At 48.0% G+C, this 15,063-nt stretch overlaps 1 protein-coding gene and 1 pseudogene across 4 annotated transcripts in view; both read left to right on the forward strand.

The window, feature by feature from the left end:
- The window catches only part of NHEJ1 (non-homologous end joining factor 1), a 1,839,518-nt gene that overhangs the window by 1,517,654 nt on the left and 306,801 nt on the right, over nucleotides 1–15,063 (forward strand). The window lies entirely within an intron of this gene.
- Nucleotides 7,572–10,450, forward strand: LOC144825588 (28S ribosomal RNA; annotated as a pseudogene).

Here is a 15,063-nt window from a genome sequence, read left to right on the forward strand (position 1 = left end):
ATAGAAGAAGATTTTCTATTTGATACGCTGGCAACATCAGAAAAAAGTGTCAAAACACTCCCCATGTTAAAGGGCGTCCTAAAGCACGCAAATGACATATTTAAAGACACTGCTAGGGCACGTGTCATCAATAAAAATAGAGAAGAAGTATAGGGCTGCACCAGTAGACCCTACTTACATCAGGGGACAACTGCCCTTAGACTCATTGGTGGTATCGAACGCACAAAAGCGAGCTAATTCACAAACTACTGGAGAGGCTCCTCCTCCTGACAAGGAGTCAAAGATTTTAGAAGCATCAGGCAAGAGAGTGGCAGCTCAAGCAGCAAACTCATGGAGAATAGCCAATACTCAGGCTTTGCTGGCTAGATATGACAGGGCGCACTATGACAGTTTAGAAGGACTTCTCCAACACTTACCTGAGCCTTTCAAAGAGCAGTCGGATGAACTTATACAGGAGGGAAAGCTCATCACCAATGCCTCCATTAAGTGTGCTCTAGACGCGGCAGATACAGCTGCCAGACCTATCAACACAAGCGTACTGCTTAGGAGGCACGCATGGCTTCGCATATCTGGATTTAAGAGTGAAGTACAGGCCACAATTCTTAACCAGCTTATAAATCCAGATTTTTTGTTTGGTCCAGCAATTGACTCAATTCTGGACAAAATGAAAAAGGACACGGAGATTGCAAAGTCCATGGGAGCTCTTCAGTCCCAACAACACAGAGGCTCCTTTCGTCGCTCCAACTATAGAGGAGGAGCGCGAGGTAACACATCGCAGCAATCCTCCACTTACAAAAGTAATACGCAATCCACATACAATAAGAACACAAACAGGGGTGGATACAGAGGAAATAATAACAAGGGCAGAGGTCGTGGAGGCAATGCCAATAGATCCTCCACTAACACCAACCAGTGACTTCTTGGCACTACCCCCAGACCATATAACACCGGTCGGGGGAAGACTACAACAGTTCCTGCCAGTCTGGTTAAACATCACTACAGACAAGTGGGTCAGGCAAATTATCCAACATGGCTAATCCCCTAGAAATCACATCAACACCACCCAACATACCACCCGAACACCGTCCAATGTCAAAGGAACATATAACATAACTGCAGCAAGAGGTCATCAGTATGCTGCAAAAGGGGGCCATAGAACCAGTCCCACTCGAACATCAAGGAACAGTAGTATACTCACTATACTTCCTCATTCCAAAAAAGGACGGTTCTCTCAGACCAATATTGGACCTCAGGCCCCTCAACCTGTACATTTTATCAGAGCATTTTCACATGCTCACTCTGCAACGAGTCTTACCACTGCTGCGCCAGGGAGACTTCCTAGCAACTCTAGACCTCAAAGACCCATACTTTCATATACCAATACACCCTGCTCACAGAAAGTATCTGAGGTTTACTATTCAAGGACAGCACTACCAGTTCAAAGTCCTACAATTCGGAGTAACAACAGCTCCACGGGTGTTCACCAAATGCCTAGCAACAGTGGCGGCACATCTCAGGAGACAACACATTCATGTGTACCCATATCTGGACGATTGGCTAATACACGTGCCATCGGCCCAGCAATGTGCCAGCCACATGTCAAAGACCATTCATCTCCTGCACAGTCTAGGCTTCTCGCTAAACTACCCAAAGCCACACCTACAACCCTCCCACGTCCAACAGTACCTGGGAGCAACAATAGATACACTAGCAGCAAAGGCATACCCAAACGCAGCACGGATCAACGGAATGCAAATGTTAATCCAAAGGTTCAAACCCCAACACTCATTGCCAGCTCTAGTGTTTATGCAACTAATAGGCATGATGGCCTCATGCATATTCATAGTCCCTCATGCCAGACTACACATGCGTCTGCTACAGGAGTGCCTAGCACGGCAGTGGAACCAGGCTCAGGGACAATTAAAAGACCTAGTGTTGGTGACCAGTCGGGCATACAGCTCTCTGCATTGGTGGAATCCACAAAACCTTTACAAAGGACGACTGTTCCCGGAGCCTATCTCACAAATCGTAATGACGCGGACGCATCCCTGCTAGGATGGGGAGCCCATGTCCTGCATTACACAGTCCAGGGTCTATGGACAATACAACAAAAGAAGATGCACATCAATCTACTAGAGCTGATGGCTATCTTTCGAGCACTAAAGGCGTTCAAAAAACACTTATGCAACAAGACTGTGTTGATCCGGACGGACAACATGACAGCGATGTATTACATTCAGAAACAGGGAGGAACACATTCCCCACAGCTATCGCATCTAGCTCAAAGTGTGTGGAAATGGGCCATTCAAAGGAACATGTTCCTCATGGCGGAACACCTCCCAGGCAAAGACAATCAAATAGCTGACCTGCTCAGCAGGCACAGTCAACAGATGCACGAATGGGAGATTCACCCCAATGTGCTCCAACCATTCTTCCGGAAGTGGGGACACCCGGAGATAGATCTATTTGCCACAAGCGAAAACGCAAAATGCCAGTACTTTGCCGCCAGGTTCCCACATCCGCAGTCGCAGGGCAATGCGATATGGATGAACTGGTCAGGCAGATTTGTGTACGCTTTTCCCCCAGCTCCACTAATACCGCAAGTGGCACGCAAAATGTGCCAACATTTGCTAATGCTAATCCTATTTACTCCCACATGGGTAAGGCAACCATGGTACACAACGTTCCTAGAACTGTCAGTGGTGCCTCATCAAAGACTGAGACTCACACCCAGTCTTCTAACTCAGAGCCATGGAGAAATCCAACACCCAGATCCACAACAGATGAACCTGGCAATCTGGCTCCTGAAATCCTAGAGTTTGGATACCTAAACTTGCCTCCAGACTGCATGAATATTATCAAAAAGGCAAGAAAACTCACTACAAGGGCATGTTATGCAGCAAAGTGGAAATGTTTAATCATTTACTGCAGAAACAATGACATAAACCCATTAGATGCTTCTACACAAAACATCATTTGCTATCTCTTGCACCTACAACGCTGCAATTTAGCCTACTTATCCATCAGGATACATTTAGCGGCACTAGCAGCTTATCTCCAAAACAGGCAACACCTTTCACTGTTTAGAGTGCCAGCAATTAAAGCATTTATGGAAGGACTTAAACGAGTAATTCCTCCAACGCACCCACCTTCACCAGTCTGGAATCTAAACATCGTTTTAACCAGACTTATGGGACCACCTTTTGAGCCACTACACTCATGCGAAATACAGTTTCTTACTTGGAAGGTGGCTTTCCTTATTGCCATTACTTCACTTAGAAGAGCTAGTGAGCTGCAAGCCCTAACTATTCAAGAACCATACATTCAAGTACATGCAAATAGAGTAGTTCTCAAAACAAACCCTAAATTCATGCCAAAAGTGGTATCCCATTTTCATATAAATCAGACAATAGAACTGCCAGTGTTCTTTCAAAATCCACAAACAGTAGCAGAAAGGGCCTTGCATACGCTAGATGTCAAGAGAGCTCTGCTATACTATATAGATAGAACTAAGGCATTTCGAAAAACAAAACAGTTGTTTGTTGCTTTCTCACCGCAACACAAGGGTAACCCTATTTCAAAATCAGGTATAGCCAGATGGATCTTTAAGTGCATTCAGATATGTTATTTAAAAGCCAAACGCTCATTAACAGTTCCCCCTAGGGCGCATTCTACACGCAAACTAGGGGCATCCATGGCTTTCCTAGGAAATATTCCTTTACACGAAATGTGTAGAGCAGCCACATGGTCAACCATACATACATTTACCAAACACTATTGTGTAGATGTACATTCCAAACAGCAAGCTGCTGTAGGACAGGCTGTTCTCAAGACTCATTTTCAGACAGCTGCAGCTGGCACAGGCAACCACCGCTAGGGGAGATACTGCTATACATTCTATGCACAGATATGAATTCAGCAGCCCACATGCCTCGAACGGAATATGCTACTTACCAGTATGCATCTGTTCTTGGCATGTAGGGTTGCTGACATTCATATCGCCCACCCGCCTCCCCGGTGCCTGTCGCAGCTGTAGCATTCACTCTTTGCATGGACATCTCTTACTGTACTATACTCCATCTCTGCCACAATGGCGAAAAACAATCTGGGGATGGAGAGGATGCTCATGCGCACTGTAGTCTAAGGGAGGAGCCACCTATCTCGTGATACTACGAAGACTCTTCCAGGACAGCAATGTGCAATCATCTGGACCCAACACTAGGCGGCGATCTATGCACAGATATGAATGTCAGCAGCCCTACATGCCAAGAACAGATGCATACTGGTAAGTAGCATATTCCTATTGATATTTTATCTATGCAATAAATATTTCATCATCAACAGCAAGGACATGTTGTCCTGGTAGATGGAATGGTTGCATACATGGACAGTACGCTCAGGGCAGTTATCTTTTGCTGGCTGCCCACCCCCTACCGTCACAGCTACATGGTGACCCAACAAGAAGGCTTGTAGCAAGGAGGCCCAACCAGACCAAGGAGGATTCCAAATACCTTGGCGTGGACAAGAGGGAGGGGCGTCTCAAAGTCATTGGTGCAGTGTGAGGCCAGGAGGAGGCACACCAGGAGCTGTCGGTGCAGGAACAGGTAGGATTGCAGGGACTGGAGCCCTTCATGGTGCAAGTGCGGTATCTCGGTTTGGGCGTCCCCTTGCTGTGCAACACACGGACACAGACAGGTAGTCCATGACACTTCACAGCAAGGGAGTAGCCAGAAAAATAAAATACCCCCCTGTAACCCATATATAGCAATAAATGTGCTAGTAAAGTGATCAGTCCGAACCCTTCGTATGAAGCAGGGCCGGACTGGCCATAGCCGGTACCGGGCATTTCCAATCTGGGCCGCTTTTGTTACAGGGGCCGCTATAGCTGCAATATCGCCCCCTGTAACAAAAGCGTCCAAAACCGGCCCTGGCAAACCGCACAGCTGCACACCCAAGCCCCCGGGGGGCCATCCAACTACTTTACCAGGGACGGTTTTGATTCCCAGTCCGGCCCTGGTATGAAATGTTATGCAAATTGTACCCCTGGGGAACATCTGCAGAAAACAATGCAAAATGACAAATTTTATTTCATGATTTTAAAGGAATTTGGCCCAAAACTACACATTTACCTGTAGTCGCCTATTTCTCTTATTCATCACTGCTATATTCTTTCTTTTTTATGCTTTTTTCTTTTTCTTCTTTCCATCATTTTTCTTTGTTCCATGTGTATTTCATAATTTTTTCATTCTTTCTTTCCTTCTGTCTGTTCTTTTCTCATTCCATCAGTCCCTTTTTCTAACTTTCTATCCTTCTTTATTCTTGTGTTGCTCCTGGCATTCTTTCACACATTCTTTGCATCTTTCCTTTTTATATTCCTTCCATTCTTTAATTCTTTCTCTTCTTTCCTTCAATCGCACATCCTTTCATCTCACATATCTACTTTATATTTTGCTGCTTTCCTTCTTTCCTTCCTTTCATTTTTTATTGTTATACCTTTGATCTTTCATTTTCTTCTTTCCACTCTTCATTCTTTCTTTTCTTCCTTCCTTATTTTGTTTTACACCTTTTTTCTTTTTTCCTTATTCCTTTTCTGTGTTCATCTGTACTCTCGTTCCTTCATGCATCCTTATTCCTTCCTTCATTATTTGCCTTTTCCTTGCTTTCCTTTACGGCACCACACTCCATTGGCCTCTGACTTTTTTCTTAATAGTTTGTCTTTTCTTTGTCTCCGGTTTAGGCTGCCTTTTAAAAGGTTTTCCTGTGCCGCCCACCCCACAGCTGTGTTATTATGGTTTATTCTTGTGGAGCTTAATAGTTTTAACTTGGGACTTGCGATGACCTGTGAGCCAAAGATAAATGTTAGGAAGGGCCATAAAACAATTTAATCTGCCTCAGTAGCACCCCCATTTAAGCTGGTGGAGCGAGCGGTTCAATGCGCCCATGCTTCACATAGTTATTCATACTCAGCAGGTCCTGGTATGGACCTTGCCACCATGGCTGGAGCGCTGACTGCTGGTGGAGGATTTTGATATGGATGCAGTCTCCAGGCTGTAGATCCTGGCAGCCCCCCATTGACCCCGTCGGCACCTTGGACCCAAGAATGGAAGCTTTTGATAGAGTGAATCAGTTGTTTAAAGATGAGACTTGCGAATACTGCCCTCAGGTATAAATCAATCAGCGCTGGAGGCACTGGAGAGGGAGCAGGGATTGTCATAGGTCGACCATTCTCATTTCATAGGGACCAGCGTTAGTCCTTTGATTAGAGTGGACTATAACTTACCATTGTGGAAGAGGATGTGGCCTAACGGCTAGGGCGGTCCACCTCGAATCTGGGGAACTGGGTTCGAGTCTCAGCAATGACTCTGAACATCCTGTGATTCTGGGCAAATCACTTAATCTCCCCGTGATTACCAAAAAAATTAATGTGTCCTCATGTAATGCAACTGGTGAGATATTCAAGCTAAACTTAGGAGTAACACTCTAAACAGTTACTCATCCTTGGTGCTCTCGCCACTGTTCAGAGCACACTCTTGTAACTCAGCAAGATCCCTGAGGGTGGGCCTGAGGGTGTTGGTGAGTTGAGACACATATAGATTAACTTCTGGATTGGGGTACAGAACTTTATTTTCAGCAGCTCGAACTGGAAAATTGTTTTAGTGGATTTAATGTATTTGTAAACAGCATCTTTAGCAACAGCAACCTTGTTAGGCCACCGGAGAGTATCAAGCAACCCTTTTATATAAAACCAATCCTGGATTTGGGCTCTTGTGGGGGTGCGGAATCCTTTCTGCACCCAGAGAAGGGCAAAATGATGAGCAACTCTAAACACTCACTTTGAAATAGTGAAAATGGTTACAGTTTTCTGTGCAGCTAGGTGACAAGCACAGGTGAGGGGTATTAGTTCAGCTAATTCAGCAATGTATATATGATGTAAACATTGACTTTCAACAATTTCATAGATTGTAAAAACAGTATTACCAGCAACTAAAGCGCCTTTATCATGCCTGAGGCAGGAACGATAAACGTAATATACAAAACCACAGTTTGCCGGGGATGCGTCCGTGAGATCAGAGTGAGGTGTGGGTTGGGGCAGTGGTCATGAAGCAGTCTGGCAGCTCCCCGTCAAGTGCTGTAGAGAACAATAAGGCTGGATTAAACACTGTAGATTGTAGCGGACAATACCAATATTCATATCTACAAAACCTGAACATGAACAAGTAATGTGTCTTTATGATCCACAGTAAGGTATCAACCACATGAGGTGCAGCATCAGTGAGGGGTGGCTCGGGTACAATGTTGTCAGTTAAGTCAACCAGTCAGATGGCGGCTGCCACAGCGTGGAAGCATGGATGTGGCTGGCTGCCTCCGCACACTTTCTCAGGTGCCTACCTCCATTGACGGCTTCCCAGGGAGGGCGAACCCCCCCTGCTAAGCGGGCCAGTGGGCCCTCGTCTGCCCCCACGGGCCTCGGTCTTCCAATCCAGGAAGAGGGCGCTCTGCCCCAAGTCAGGGGCTGGTGTTCCCCGGCTCCCCCACGCTTCGGCGTCCGACTACGACCTCAGATCAGGCGACCCGCTGAATTTAAGCATACTACTAAGCAGAGTAAAATAAACTAACCAGGATTCCCCCAGTAATGGCAAGTCGGAAGAGCCCAGCAGCGAATCCCTGCCCAGCGGTGGGTGCAGGGAAATGTGGCATACAGAAGACAGACTCCCTTGCATTTTCTCATCGTGGCTCACTCCGCGGACGGTGTTAGGCAGGAGGCAGCCCCCGGTACAGCAGGATCGGGCCTTCTCAGGTTGCGTGTGAATGCAGCCCAGAGCAGGTGGTAAACTCCATCTAAAGCAAAATACGGGTGCGAGACCAATAGACAACCAGTAACTCTGAGGGAAAGTTGAAAAGAACTTTGAAGAGAGAGTTTAAGAGGGTGTGAAACCATCGAGAGATAAATGGGTGGGGTCCGTCCAGAGGATTCAACACAGCTGAAAGGTCAGTCGCCCGGGAGGGTGGATCCCCTCCGCGGGACCGTCACCTGGGCACACCCGGCCGCCGCAGGGTGCATTTCATTCATTGCGGTATGCCCCGAACGGCTCTGGGTCGGCTGGGAAGGCTTCGAGTTGGCAGGTGGACCCCTGACAGTAGTTTCGCCATGTCCACAGAGCCGTGGGAGATTCAACCATGTCCACGCTGTTTCCCGGCCTCTCCTTGTGGCACGCCAGGGCGTGGAAGGGGGATGGGGCCCCCTTCTCCCAGCATGACTGTTGACTGGGGTGGACTGTCAACATGAGCCCCCTCGCGGCCATCGCACGCCAACACAACCTCAGCATAATCTCCTACGCCGACGACACCCAGCTGATCCTCTCCCTGACCAACGACCCCGCCACCGCCAGAGCCAGCCTACACGAGGGGATGAGAGAGGTAGCCGAGTGGATGACGACCAGCCGCCTGAAACTGAACTCGGACAAGACGGAGGTCCTCATCCTGGGCTCCTCACCCTCCGCCTGGGACGACTCCTGGTGGCCTCCCGCCCTGGGCACCGCACCCAAACCGACAGACCATGCACGCAACCTGGGCTTCATCCTGGACTCCTCCCTCTCCATGACCAGGCAAGTCAACAACGTCTCCTCGGCGTGCTTCAACATCCTACGCATGCTACGGAAGATCTTCTGGTGGATCCCCACCGAGACCAGGAAGACCGTCACCCAGGCCCTCGTCACTAGCCGACTGGACTACGGCAACGCCCTCTACGCCGGTACCACCGCCAAGCTCCAGAAGAGACTCCAGCGGATCCAGAACGCCTCAGCCAGACTCGTCCTCGACATCCCACGACACAGCCACATCTCCGGACATCTGAGAGACCTCCACTGGCTCCCCGTCAACAAAAGAATCACCTTCCGCCTCCTCACCCACGCACACAAAGCCCTACACGACCAAGGCCCGAGCTACCTCAACAGCCGGATCAACTTCTACGCTCCCAAACGCCACCTCCGGTCAGCCAACCACGCCCTCGCCGCCGTCCCCCGCATCCGAAGAGCAACTACAGGAGGAAGGTCCTTCTCCTACCTGGCCGCCAAGACCTGGAACTCCCTCCCGACCGACCTGCACCTGACCCAAGACCACCTCTCCTTCAGGAAGAAGCTGAAGACCTGGCTGTTCGAGCAGTAGCGGCACCCCCCCTCCCCCAAGCGCCTTGAGACCCTACGGGTATGTAGCGCGCTCTATAAGTGTCATTGATTGATTGATTGATTGACTGTGCTTCGTGTGTCCCGACCGCATCGCACCTCCGGGCGAGGAGGCCCACGCCAGGTGCAGCAGGAGCGTGCATGATAGGACCTGAAAGATGGTGAACTATGCATGGGCAGGGCAAAGCCAGAGGAAGCTCTAGTGGAGGTCCTGATGTGCAAACTGGTCGTCCAACCTGGATATAAGGGCATAAGACTAATCGAACCATCTAGTAGCTGGTTCCTTCCATTGTTTCCCTCAGGATAGCTGATGCTCATAGCCCTCAGTGTTATCTGGTAAAGCAAATGATTAGAGGTCTTGGAGCTGAAACGATCTCAACCTATTCTCTAACTTTATATGGGTAAGAAGCCCAGCTCGCTGGCGCAGAGCCGGGCAATGAATAAGAGTAACTAGTGGGTCACTTATGGTAAGCAGACCTGGTGCTGCAGGATGAACCGAACGCCGGCTTAAGGAGCTCAATGCCGACGCTCATCAGACCCCAGAAAAGGTGTTAGTTGATATAGACAGAAGGACGGTGGCCATGGAAGTTGGAATCCGCTAAGGAGTGTGTAACAACTCAACTGCCGTATCAACTAGCCCTGAAAATGGATGGCACTAGAGTGTCGAGCCCATACTTGGGCATCGCTGAGAGCTGCATGGTCTAAGCCGTGACAAGTGGGAGGGTTGCTGAGTTGTGCATGGAAGCCTGGGGCAAGGGCACAGGTGGAGCCACCGTAGGTGCAGATTTTGGTGGTAGTAGCAAATATTCAAATGAGAACTTTGAAGGCCAAAGTCGAGACGGGTTCCATGTGAGCAGCAGTCGAATATGGGTCAGTCTGTCCTAAGAGATGGGCGAGCACCGTTCGGAAGGGATGGGAGATGGCCTCTGTTGCCATTGGCCAATTGAAAGGGTGTCGGGTTCAGTTCTCTGAACCAGAGTGGCTGGAGACGTGCGCCCTCGCGGCATCCAGTGCTGTAACGCAAATGCAAACGATCCCGGAGAAGCCGGCTGAAGCCCTGGGGAGAGTTCTCTTTTCTTTATGAAGGACAGGGCACCCTAGAATGGCTTCACCCCAAGAGAGGGGCTCGAGCCTTGGGAAGCGTCTTGGTTCGGGTAGCGTCTTGCGAGCTCTCGCTGATCCTTGAAAATCCAGAGGAGATGGTAAAAATCTCGCACTTGGCCATACCCATATCCACAGCAGGTCTCCAAAGGGAACAGCCTCTGGCCTGTTGGAACAATGTAGGTAAGGGAAGTTGGCAAGTCAGATCTGTAACTTCGGGATAAGGATTAGCTCTAAGGCTGGGTCGGTCCGGCTGGGTGCATGTCGGCTAGACGAGGTACCACCCTCCGGGGCAGCACCGACTCTGGACGCGAGCTGGACCCTTTATGTGGATCGCCCCAGCTGCGGTGGTATCCTCTCCCCGTGCCCCCACCCCAGGGCGGCGGGGCTGGCATTCTGCCTCAGCCGCCGCCTACGAGCTGACTTATAACTAGTGTGGACCAGGGGAATCCAAAAGTTTAATTAAAACAAAGAATTGCAAAGGCCTGAGGCGGGCGTTGATACAATGTGATTTCTCCCTAGTGCTCTGAATGTCAAAGTGAAGTGGGGGTAAACAGCAGGAGTACCTATGACTCCCTTAACCTTTTCTCAGTCATAGTGGCCTTTACCTCTTAGTGGTCTAGCTGGTAGCTGCCTCTATAGCCCTAGACTATGCGTAGAGAAGTCTATAGAGACAGGCCAAACAAGGTTCTATCATGGCGGTGAGGATGATGGTGAGAAATAGCAAAGCAAACAAACACAGTTCCAGATGGGTTGTTCCTGACGATTAAAAACCCCGCTAAGATTTTAAAAGGAGGTGCTGTCTTTTCTAGAAATTATTAACCTTTTTAACAATTGTGCCAATCCAGCACCGGCTTCAAACAATGCAACTACCAACAACAATTCAGATCAGGATATAGCACTCTGTTCACTCTCCGCAACAACAAAAGAAGAAATAACAGTTGACCTCAGTACAACTATCGAATTTATGGCCTCCTCAGCCAATAGTGACACTATGGCATCCAATTTTGAAAATCTGCCTGATGTTTACAAGGTCTGATCTGAATAATAAGAAACGTGAGTACACCAAAAAGGTCACATTCTGGAAATACCCAAATGACAAATATAAATATGATCTATGTGGAGACATACTGGGAACATAGAAGGAACTGAGAAAGCATGTCTCCAACAAACATAAAACATTCTATCTGAAAACGTATTGTTCAAAATTCTATAAGGAAGCCGAATATCACAATATAACAGGTGTATTTGTAAAGCGCACGATTACCCGAAGGTGTCCTGGCACTGAATAAAAGATGTTTATCGTTACCCAACTCAATGGTACAATATGGCATGCCAATATGCAAAATGCACAGGAAGAACACAAAAAGGAGAGCTGCATTTTCTGAACAGCTTCTATGACCTCAGATTCGGAACAAAAATTGGAGTTTCACAACATACTCGGCATGCACATCAAAGTGTTGCAAAAAGAGGCTAGCCTAGCAGCTCCAGCAAGCAGCAAACCATCGAAACTATGGTCACAGGAAGACCTACTGCTATTAACAGAATTAGAAAGTTGATGAAAACAAAGAAATAATAATGCGCTGATGGTTTTGACAATAAAAACAGAAAACAAATTGCAGAAAAAAGAAGAGATAGGAGAGGTGTGTTGCAAGCATCCCATTACACTGAAAGTGACACTTGCGATGAACTGAAGTTTCAGTGGAAGCAACAACAGAAAGTTGCAGAGACTTTATCAATTGAGAACATGCACAAAATTTCAAAAACTTTGATGAACTGAATGATAGAATTTCTGAAGTTGATAAATAGTCTAAAAACGTAAAGCATCACGATGCTGCTATGGACCTGATGGATGAAATTGTGGCTTATATTTTAGAGAACACCAGCGACAGAAGTCCTATGCCAGCAAATCGAAATGAACCAATTGGTGAACTCAATAATGAGCCTATGAACTCTGCTACAGATGAGCATCAAAATGCCTCAGCTCAAAATAACGTATTAACCTGTTTACCTGGCCGTTATTTCGGCGCAGTGCAGGCGTTCTAAGGAGTGGGCGGGGCAGCGTCGGCCGTTGGCCGTTCGCAGCACCAGCCAGGTAGTGCTCGCGATGGCCAACGGCCGAAGGGAGCACGGAAGGGGATAAAGAAAGATTTGAAAAATGGAAGGCTCAATCAAATGCATAAGAAAAAGTATGCTAAAACAAAGGGCAGCTACAAGGATTACCAGGCAATGTTTAAAAAAGACAAAAAGAACATTTCCAGGATAATCACTGATGGTGCAGAAGACGCCACTTGCCAAGTCAGTGCTGATGATATCTTTCAATACTATAAAGATATCATAGAAAAAGAAAATAAGAATAATCCAAAATTCATCCCTATTGACAGGATACCAGAAGAATGGGGTATTGAAAGGATTTGCAAAGAAAGTACACTGCTTGGAATAGCCAAAGCCTTCGATAACTCAAACTTGCGTTATCGGAGCTCGTGAGCGCCGTGAGGGAAACGGCACGAGCGCGCCAGAGACTGTCACCTTGCCGGGCATTCAGCAAGCGCCGTGAGGGAAACGGCAGTAGTCCTTACCAGCAGACTCTATTACCCAGCGGCCACAGGGAGGGCGCCGGCCGTGACGCTGACCACGCGCCCGGAGGCGCAATAAGAACAGTGAGCGCCGAGCGCTCTGGGGGTCGCGTTATCGGAGCTCGTGAACGCCGTGAGGGAAAAGGCACGAGCGCGCCAGAGACTGTCACCTTGCCGGGCATTCAGCAAGCGCCGTGAGGGAAACGGCAGTAGTCCTTACCAGCAGACTCTATTACCCAGCGGCCACAGGGAGGGCGCCGGCCATGACGCTGACCACACGCCCGGAGGCGCAATAAGAACAGTGAGCACCTCCCGCCCCACGGGACGCACGCGGGACGCGCCGGGCTAAGCCTGGGCAAAGGGCGGGCCCTCTGTGGCCCTCAGAGGCCTGAGGAGATTGGACTGGGCCAGTGACCCTATATCATTTTATCTGGGCCTACATTGTATATGACTCACGTGAGACTTTATTTCCTATTGTTTTATTCATTTCTTTCAATTCATGAGTAAGTAGTGGTTCTATCTGCGTTCAATATCCTACACTATAGTTATCTAGGATGTCTAAATCAAAAAGCGATAAACCAGCACAAGGTCCTGGCACCATTGATAACTACTTGGTGAAGAAAGTTAGCCAAATAAACAATGAAAGACGTGCCTCTCTAGGAAAGGGCACTGTGGTAGTGGAGTTGCCTGAATTGCCTGATTTGTCTCCCACCAGGATGACTGCAGATGCAGGAGCTAATACAAGCTGTGTCACCATAGTAGAACCACTGACCCCCATTACAGTTAGGGTGGAGGTTCACCCAGAGTTTCACCAAGATCAACATGCCCTGCTAAGTGAGGAAATAGGTGATATTAGTGAAGCTCCGCCTGTTATTAGGCCGATGCGAACTTGTAGGATAGCACATCTAAAACGGGGGGGGGGAAACATAACGCTAATACTAAAAATAAGAACGGGAAAGAAGCACATAGCCCTGCCATAAATCCCTTTGTGTTTACAGGAAATAATGCCAATGGCCCTAATCTGAATTCTGATCAGTTTGCTTCTCTCATTAAAAACCTAGAAGCAAAACTCACAATGAAGATAGAGGAGCTAATTAAACCACTAACCAGCCAGATTGAGACCCTGGTCACGGAAGTGGCTAGGCTGGCCGGCCTGATATCTACACATTTGACTGTACCAACTAATGGCAGCGTGAAGGTGGGTGGAAAAGGGTGGGATGTGGTGAAAGCTAAAGACCACCAGAATACCGGGAGCATTGCTGCAGTAGCCACCACTGGGAAGGAGGCATTAAGTACATCAGCCGCCCCAGTGGCAACTGCTCTGCTGACTCAACCCATCATAGCCCCACGAAGTGGTCCACCCGCTAGACCACCCAGGTATAATCGTTTTTTGAATTTACCACCTGACTGTGCCCCGTTCGTAGCAGTTCTGACCAATGTTCCACCTTGTGGGACCCATCCCGCCTCACCATATGATGAATCTCATGCATCACTAAAAAATAAGACAGTAGCATGGCTTAATAAAAATTGTCGTTTTCCCACCTCTTATTCAGAACAGATAATGGCAGTAAGAAGGGTGAATTGGGTAGGACCATCCAAAAAGATGGGAAGTGGTGACTGTATTGTGGTCAATTTTAAACATCCTCAGCATGTGGCAACTGTTCTCTTGAGAGCTTCCTCACTAGTTTATAACAAGAACAGCATCTGTGTGCGCCCACTAGGCTACTTTTATGCACATTTATGCAAACTCACACCCCAACAAAGGTTAACCAGGCGGGTGTTTGAACCACAGATGCCAGCTATGGATGCACATTTCATATATAACATCACTAATTCCTGTGGCTCTGGTAGTGTGAATGAAAATTATAACAGGATTAATAGTGTTGGATGCTACCAGCATGGGTCTAATATTAACACACAGAACAGGTATGAAGTCCTGTCTGGTTTGGAGATGTGTGATTGACGGGAGGTACCTGCGGCTCAGGGCACTGGGACTTCAGGTGAACCTATACACACAGAGAACCCACAGATTATAGCATCTGGATGTTATGTTGTTTCATGGAATATTGCAGGCCTGGCTGCCAAATTGACTGATGAAAATTGGGTTCACTGCATAAAGCAATTTAAAATCATCTGCTTACAAGAAACTTGGTTGGTGGGGTGTGATCTTCATCTGGAAGGGTACAAGGCCTTCTATGTGCCAG

This window comes from Lissotriton helveticus, chromosome 3_1 (assembly GCF_964261635.1).
Source record: "Lissotriton helveticus chromosome 3_1, aLisHel1.1, whole genome shotgun sequence".
Taxonomy (NCBI): Eukaryota; Metazoa; Chordata; class Amphibia; order Caudata; family Salamandridae; genus Lissotriton; species Lissotriton helveticus.